Genomic DNA, 7,849 nt, shown 5'->3' with positions numbered 1-7,849 from the left:
CCGGAAGTTAAGCGTGCTCAGGCTGGGGGATTGGGAGGATGGGTGACCGTTCGGGAAGTTAGATCATTTGGAATGATGAGGGGTGATTAGAGATTAAATTGAGCAGTGATGAGGGGTGATTAGAGATTAGAGGTTAAAATAATTCAGAAATTTGAAAATCGGGAAAATATTTCAAAAAAAATACCAACCGGGACTAAAGGTGGACCTCCAGGCAGCTGCCACGTGGAGGGCCTTTAGTCCCGGTTCGTATAAGAACCGGGACTAAAGGGGGACCTTTAGTAACGACCCTTTAGTCCCGGTTCAAGAACCGGGACTAAAGGCCCTCTAGAACCGGGACAGTAACGACCCTTTAGTCCCGGTTCCAGAACCGGGACAAAAGACCCTTTTTCTACTAGTGAGAAGCGGCGCTAACAATCCGGACATTTCCTTTGGTTCGACGCGCTTGCACACACACACATGCACCTGATCAAGTAAAGAAAGAAAATGCTAGTTTCATATATGTGATATTTCGAGTAAACAGGATAAGACTACCACAACTGGGGATATGGTTCATAAAAACTACCGCTTTTTGAAATTTCCTGATACCTACCACTTCTGTGGTTTTTTATTTCAAAACACTACCATGTCGCATTAGTTGCCGGTTCAGCAAAATTTGACCATGGTTATGACAGGAATGGCCACTGACATGGCATAAAAACTAAGTATGTGAGACTGCACCTTTATGACCAATGGGGCCCACATGTCATTCTCACTAAATCCACATGAAAATAAAATCCGCAAAATTCTCGCACGTCCGGCTGCAACCGCTCCCGCCGGCAGTAGGGCCTGCGACGACCTCAATCCGGCCGCTCTCCCGTATTCGGTGGTGCTCCGGGCGAGCGCCCCCCACCACCACCTTCCTATAGCCGCCGCCCTCCATACCCACCATGGAGAGCACCATGCACATGCCGGCACAGCTAGCAAGGCCAAGGCGCATGCCTTCGAGCTCCGCCACGTGCAACAGTCGATAGCAGGGAGCATGCCCTCGAGCTCCGCCACGTCCAGCAGCCGGCAGCACAGGGAGCACAACGTCGAGCTCCGCTGCGAGAGCAGGACGGCGCCGCTACTGCTCCAGCGCGGCGATGAAGGCCAGCGGTGACCGGTTTGCCTTTTATTTTATTTTTTAGGACCTGATTGCTTTTTATTTTTGTGGGGGGACCCAGTGATGCACACTCTCTGGTTGAGTAGAAAATAGACATTCAGGGGTTTTTTCAATCCCTCTTTTCTTGAGGTTATCCCTGGTCATAAATTTGTATGTGTGTCTATGGCCCCAGGTTGGCGTCCTGATTTGGGCAGAGTCATGCATGAATGGATGGCGAGCCGCGTTGGTAAAAGCAAATATAGGCAAGCGTTCGCGCGCACGTAGCGCCCCACCGCGTGTCCATGCGTAGCATCCGAAGGTTCCAATATATATATAACCAGTACAGGATAAAGGACGGAGAGGACCGGAGCCAGGGGAGGAGAAGGACACGTACGGCGACGACGATGAGGACGAGCGTGCGCATCGCCATGGTGGCGGCGGTTGTCCTGCTGCTCGCCACGACGGCGACGGCGCATTTCCGGATGGACTTGATGGACGGCTACCGGCCGCGGCATGGACGGAGCCGCTTCCGCGCCGGATTCGTACCATGGACGCAGGACGAGCAGAAGGACGTGCAAAAACAAGGGTGGTCGAAGGAACCACAATAGTATTCCAAGCATTATCCTTTGGCACTATCATCCTGTACATAAGCAAGGCAACCCCAGTCCCCAATCTATACCTTTATAAGGGGAGGAGGTTTCTTAGTCCTGAATTTCCATCCATTAATTTTGTGTCCATCACGGTAATTTTCGTTGGTCTCTGGAAGTTTCGTTTCTCTCGCTACTCTCAGCCGTACGGCCATTTTTTCTTGTGAAATGTCGCACGTCTAATGGGGCTCCGCTCTGTAGCTTGCTCGTATGCGTGGAAAATGTTGGGCCTCTGCGCCGGCCTGGAGCAGAATTTTGATTATGACAAATAAGTAAAAAAAATGTGCTTTCCCTCCAAAAAAGAAGTAAAAATGTGCTGCGCCTGGCGGGGCTGGACCTCAGGATCTGTAGGTCCTACGCTAATGGCATATCAAACGCGGGGAGATTACCTTCCTATCGAGTTCGCAAACAAAGAAGGGACCGTATGGATCCTCTTTACCCTAAAAAAAACACTTTGCCAACGACTGCACGTGCCAAAAAGATATTTCGTGGGCAACTAGCTAGAGGAATAAGGAAATGCACGCATATGCGTATCTACGACCAATGAAAGAGGTGAGCTATCTCAAAAACAATGAACAATAGAAAATTGGGAAAGAGGCGCACTATGTCAATAAGATTATTTTGTGGGCAACTCCCGAAGCACGCATATGTGTACACGACCAACGAAAGAGGCACATTATACCAATATAAGAGATTTCGTGGGCAAGGCAACTAGCCGGGGATGATTAAGGAAAAGCATGCATCACGCTTCGGTGATCTTCACTTCATCATATACCCCCTCTGTTTGAAAATGCTTGTCAAAAAAATAAATGTACCTAAATGTATTTTAATTCTAAATATGTTTATTTTTATTCATTTCAGCAATCCGGACGGAGAGAATACGTCGTAACCCCATTTTTGTATGTTTTTCCGGCAAGAGACCGAGCGCTCGTCCGGTTTCAGGCAATTGTGCAGTTTCTTACATTTTTTAGGTGAATTTCTTACGTTGTTTGAGTCACGGGGAGCCACTAGTTAACGAGCGCTCCTTCGGGAGCCTCGCAACGATCAGCGCCACTTGGCGCGCTCTCAGCCATTCGCCACGTGTCGCATTCTGGGCGCTCCCTTCGGATTTAGTTTTTTTTTTATTTTTCCGCACGCGTTTTCGGCTATTCAAACGGTTTTTTTCCGAGCTTTTTCGACATTTTGGTTTTTCACCAGTGCTCTGATTCCAAAAATGCACCCCGGAGTGCCCACCAATGGGGCCAGCTATAGCAAGCACAACATCCTAAGAGCATCTTCAACAAGCACGCGGAATAAGCCGCGCGCTAGATAAATCTCCCATTTGGCACGCGAGGGGCCGTTTGGCGCGCTCCAGCCGGCGCCGCGTGCGCGGGAAAAAGCGGCATCGCGCGCGGCAGTTTTGGCGTTTGTTGTCCAGCACGCAGAATAAAAGCCACGCGCATGCGCCCACCAACCGCCACCCTTTGCCTCCCGTCGCACCTTCTTCCTCACCTGTTTCGGTGCCCCGTCGCCGCCGCGCTTTCTCCCCCACCTCTTCCAGCACCCCGCCGCCGCTGCGCCTTCTCCCCCCGCCTCCAGCGTGCAGCCATGCCGCCACGCCTCCGGAGCAGCTCTGGCTTTCGCGGCGTTCACCTCCGCCACTCCAGTGTGTATTGCGCGGAGATCCGCTCCGGCGATACACGCCTTGGGCTCAGAACGTTCGAGACCGCCCACGAGGCCACCCGCACATATGACGCGGCTGCGTGGTGCCTCGGAAGGCCACGGGCGCAGATGAATTTCTCCGACGTGCGGATGCGCGAGCAGGTGCAGGAACTCGCGCCTCCCCCGCGACTAATCTCCGAGGAGGATCGCCGCGTCCAGTGGAGGCGGTAGCGCCACCTCCTCATTGTCGAGGCGGATGAGCACACCATGGCGGTGTGGCGCGAGCGCTTCCCGCACGACGTTGTCACCGAGAATGAGTTCTGGGCGCACAGGAGGGCAGAGTGAGCCGCGCGTCTGGCGGACAAGCGTGCGCGGAAGGCACTGGCGGAAGGCCAGTGCGAGCTAGGACCTGCGTCGACGCGGGACGAGGAAAATCCTTAGTGGGTCGACGCATTTATGTTGTCCGACTACACCACCGAGGAGGACGAGTTTGTCTAGTTTTATTTTCATCGTTTTATCTAGTTTAAGCATCATTTTATCTAGTTCTATTTGCATTGTATGAATTAGCTTGGGGTGTGGGCCTTGAATTATGCTATGAACTTGAACCATGTGTTGTTTCGTATTTTTTCGTATGTGTTGTTTCAATTATTTTCCAAGCACCGGCTGGTCGCGCGTGCTGGATTTTGCAGCGCTAGCTGACGCAAGGCCGGTGCACGAAAATTTGCAGCGCCTGAAAAAGCAACCACCTCTCCCGCGCATGAAAACACTATCTCGTCGTTGTAAAAATCTTTTAGCGCGCCGCGCAACCGCCCTTCTGTTGGAGATGCTCTAACGAAGCACCGGTCCGCAACCCCGGTGTCGAGCAGCTGACGCCTACAAAAATGGCGCGCCTTAGGCCTGTCATTGGGGGAGGCTTGAAGAGAGATGGACGAGCTTGCGGAAGAGAAACTCGTGACAATATGGCTGCGACCGATGCATGAAACTACGGAGAGATGTGTGGAGTGCCATGGGGCGTCTGGTTTCTTCTTCTAGCAATCAACGTTAATTGGATGTAGTTTGGCTTTACGGACCGATATCTCTACTCCTAATGGAGCAGTTGGTGAATAGTCCGCACGGTTTATTTTCGCTGGTTTATTTTCGTCATCCCCAACCACCGTTTTTTTTTCGTCATCATCCCATCTGTGCCAAAAAACCTTTGCCAGAAAAACCCGCTCGCCCAGAGCAGATCGATCTCCGCCGCCGACCAGACCTTCGAACGCCCGATCTCACCCCATCGCACCCCCGATCCACCCCTACTCCCCCTCCCCGGCCGATCCATTCCGGTGCCGCGGCCGATCCACCCCTACGCCCCCTCCGCGGCCGATCGAAACCTTCGCCGCCGCGCTTGCAGGAGGCGGCTATCTGCTGTGGGATCGGGCGAGGTGACGGGGCCGCGATCCCGATAAAGATACGCCGGCGATCACGACCCGGATCCGACGGCGACCCCCTTCTGGACACGCACAGGGTCTCGACAGGCGCTGCTCCCCTTTCAGTAGTAAGTAATGCAAGTTCATACACAATTGTACCCTTCTGGACACGCACAGGGTCTCGACAGGCGCAGCTCCCCTTTCAGTAGTAAGTAACGCAAGTTCATACACAATAGTTATTACACAAGGTCATACAGAAAATCATATCAGGAGTCGGCAACTTGAAGGACGTGGACTGGGAGACCGAGACGCTCAGGATCGGCCGGCGATCCGCTTCTGGACGCGCCCAGAATCCAACTTCTGCTGTACGACCCCGCGTGTCGTGTTCGCCGGAGAGATGCCTTAGCCAGCTTCCATTTGCAATGACACAACACAGTTTCCTTTGTTCAAGCCCTATGGCTTACCATTTACGCCATTGGGAATCTTCCTGAAATCATCAGAACCGAAAGCTTTCTGAGTGGAATTGAAGGTGCAATGATCAGTTCCCACAAGCTGCATAGGAACAAAGAACAGTTCGGTGCTTATTCAAGGGATGTTTCCATCTCCATAGTAGACAATGTACAAACAATATTTTCAGAAAATAATATTCCTTTTATAATTTACCGCCTCGAACAATCTTCAAGCAGAGGCTAAACACCAGCTTGAAGCGCTTTATTTTAAGGAAACCAACTTCTGAATTCAGGCGTGTCACCTGTAATATTCCTGATGAAAGAGCAGCTTGAAGTGCTTTATTATGCCCTGCTTCCCGGATTGGAGGACTCATCACATACCTAGAAGCAAGATATGAAATAAGAGGAACCACAGCTACATAAACATTTACTAATTGTGTGTGTTCTATTTACTTTGAAGCAGTTGCAAAGTCAGGATCCCAAAGCCAATAATCATCAAGGACTAACCCAGATACCACAGGTTCCCCGATGACTCTCTGACCTGCAAAGTTTGAGCTTACATCAACTTACAGTTTGTTTCACAATTTGACACGCGTTGAAAATTTAAATCAACTTAGTACTTAGATTTGGGGTATTATCAATCCCGTGGGACCACTTAGTTCTGAAGCCCCAACAAGTTATTCTGGGACCGACCCAGTCCTGGTTTTTTTTGTACAAAGCCGAAACTAGCCAATGTTCTGAAAGTAAATGTTCATAAAATAACTCTGTCTTAATTTGCATTGATGAGGAACTTGTTTGAACCAAATGGCCAGGCACCATACCTTCTCTTTTAGCCTTGGCAATCTCTTCCGTTGCATCAGTACTCATCACATGAACAACATATAACGGTGTATTGACGAATTTTGCTAATCAAATTGCCCGTGAAGTTGCCTCGCCTTCCAACTGCAGAAAAGAAGAGAAAATTTGGCACAGAGGATGTTCGTCATGAACAGAATAGTCCAAGAATGCAGAAGAGAGTATGCACCCACCATGTTCCTTGACCATCACTTCCATTTCCCTCGAAACCTCATCATTCCACTTGGTAATGGCCATGTGAAATCCATAGTCCATAGCAGCCTTTTCTGCTTTGTGTTTGTAGGATTCCAAGCCCGCAGTCAAGTTCCCGTTCACTGGAATGACAAAGTCGATGTGCATAGAGTAGCTTAGGAGCTGTTTACGCATGTTGCTGAACATGTTTAGTCGCTGTACATGTTTGCATAACTGATTGTGCTGCTTTTACTTACTTTGATTGCTTGGTTGTGTGGCTTGTTCTGCTTACTTTGCACTGCCAAGAAGCAGCCTGTCTAATAAGCATAGTCTCCAAGTTGTCTCCAAGTTCACGAACGAAAGTGCATGAAACATAACAATTAAGAATCAGTCTGTTTACATAAAACCTCCCAACTCGGAGGCCAGGAGTTGGATCCTGGGCGCGTCCAGAAGGGGATAACAAAATAAATGATTGACGGTAGACAACTTCAGTATGAAACATAACAAAATAAGATCATTAAGATGGTAGACAACTACAGCTCACAAGCCATTGTTAATAGTATGAATTCTTTGCTTGTAGGTAAGTATGGGGAATCCACAAAGCAAATCTGCGGAACATACAACAGCGTCAGGTGTACCTAGAGGTAAATCTTTGACTAAAAAACTTGCCGCACATCTCAAGCTACATCCCGATTGTGATTTCCTTAAATGACGTTGTTTCAGATAATTTGGATTGGACAAATGATGGTGAGAACAACCTGAGTACCCCATTTATGACAGTTGGATTGTCAATTTACCATGATTTAATACTATTTATTTATCGAATTGATCTCGCTTACTTGTATGAATGACACTCAGATGGGCTGACACTTGAACCGTCTGGACAACCGGTTCTTCCGGATATTGAACTTGTGGGTACTGAAGGTGTAGGATATCAGATGGCTGGGACAAACGTCGTTGATAATCACCCTATTAGTCCAGGTATGAGGATGTGCGGATAGAGTACTCATCATTTTATTCTCTTATGTATGAACCATGCTCCAGGCCACTCGATACCTGAACAGACCACAGACCCGGTTGTTCCCCAACCCACTGATGGTGATATCACATGTGTTTAGCGGCCTCCCGATCTGAACTCAGGTGAGCAAAAAACATATTGAAAAGGAGACCCGGCAATCTCGGTTATTTATCATGCTTATAGAGGTTGTGTTGCAGACATTCAAGAACAGTCTAAGAACAATAACATTTAGCTTTTGTTTTGTTCCAGATGTTCTTGATGTGTGTCCTATTGATGGAGGAATACACCTGTACACTATGTCAACTGCTCAAGATTTATCCCAAACCATTTCAACATCCGAGCACATGACTACAGGATCTTTCGAGAATATCACCAAACAAACTAAAAAAGGTATCTTATCTGATGAAAAAAGGGAGCAGATAAATGCCAAGAGGCGAGCTAATTATCGGCGGAAGAAAGAGGAGGAAGCAAAGAAACTTCAGCATGAAAGTCAAGCTTACCTTTCAACATCCGGTATAATTGTTTGATTTTTAATGAAAATA

At 48.8% G+C, this 7,849-nt stretch overlaps 1 long non-coding RNA gene across 1 annotated transcript; it reads right to left on the bottom strand.

Annotated features, from left to right (window-relative positions):
• Positions 1 to 5,207: 5,207 nt before the first annotated feature.
• LOC123164141 (uncharacterized) lies at positions 5,208 to 5,763 on the bottom strand. The gene is made up of 3 exons (XR_006482178.1): positions 5,717 to 5,763; positions 5,566 to 5,644; positions 5,208 to 5,366 (listed from the first exon to the last, which is right to left on the bottom strand). It is a non-coding gene; the product is annotated as an uncharacterized lncRNA (long non-coding RNA).
• Between the last annotated feature and the right edge of the window lie 2,086 nt (positions 5,764 to 7,849).

The sequence above is a fragment of the Triticum aestivum genome, chromosome 7D, assembly GCF_018294505.1.
Source record: "Triticum aestivum cultivar Chinese Spring chromosome 7D, IWGSC CS RefSeq v2.1, whole genome shotgun sequence".
NCBI lineage: Eukaryota > Viridiplantae > Streptophyta > Magnoliopsida > Poales > Poaceae > Triticum > Triticum aestivum.
This window is presented reverse-complemented; position numbering and strand designations above follow the sequence as displayed.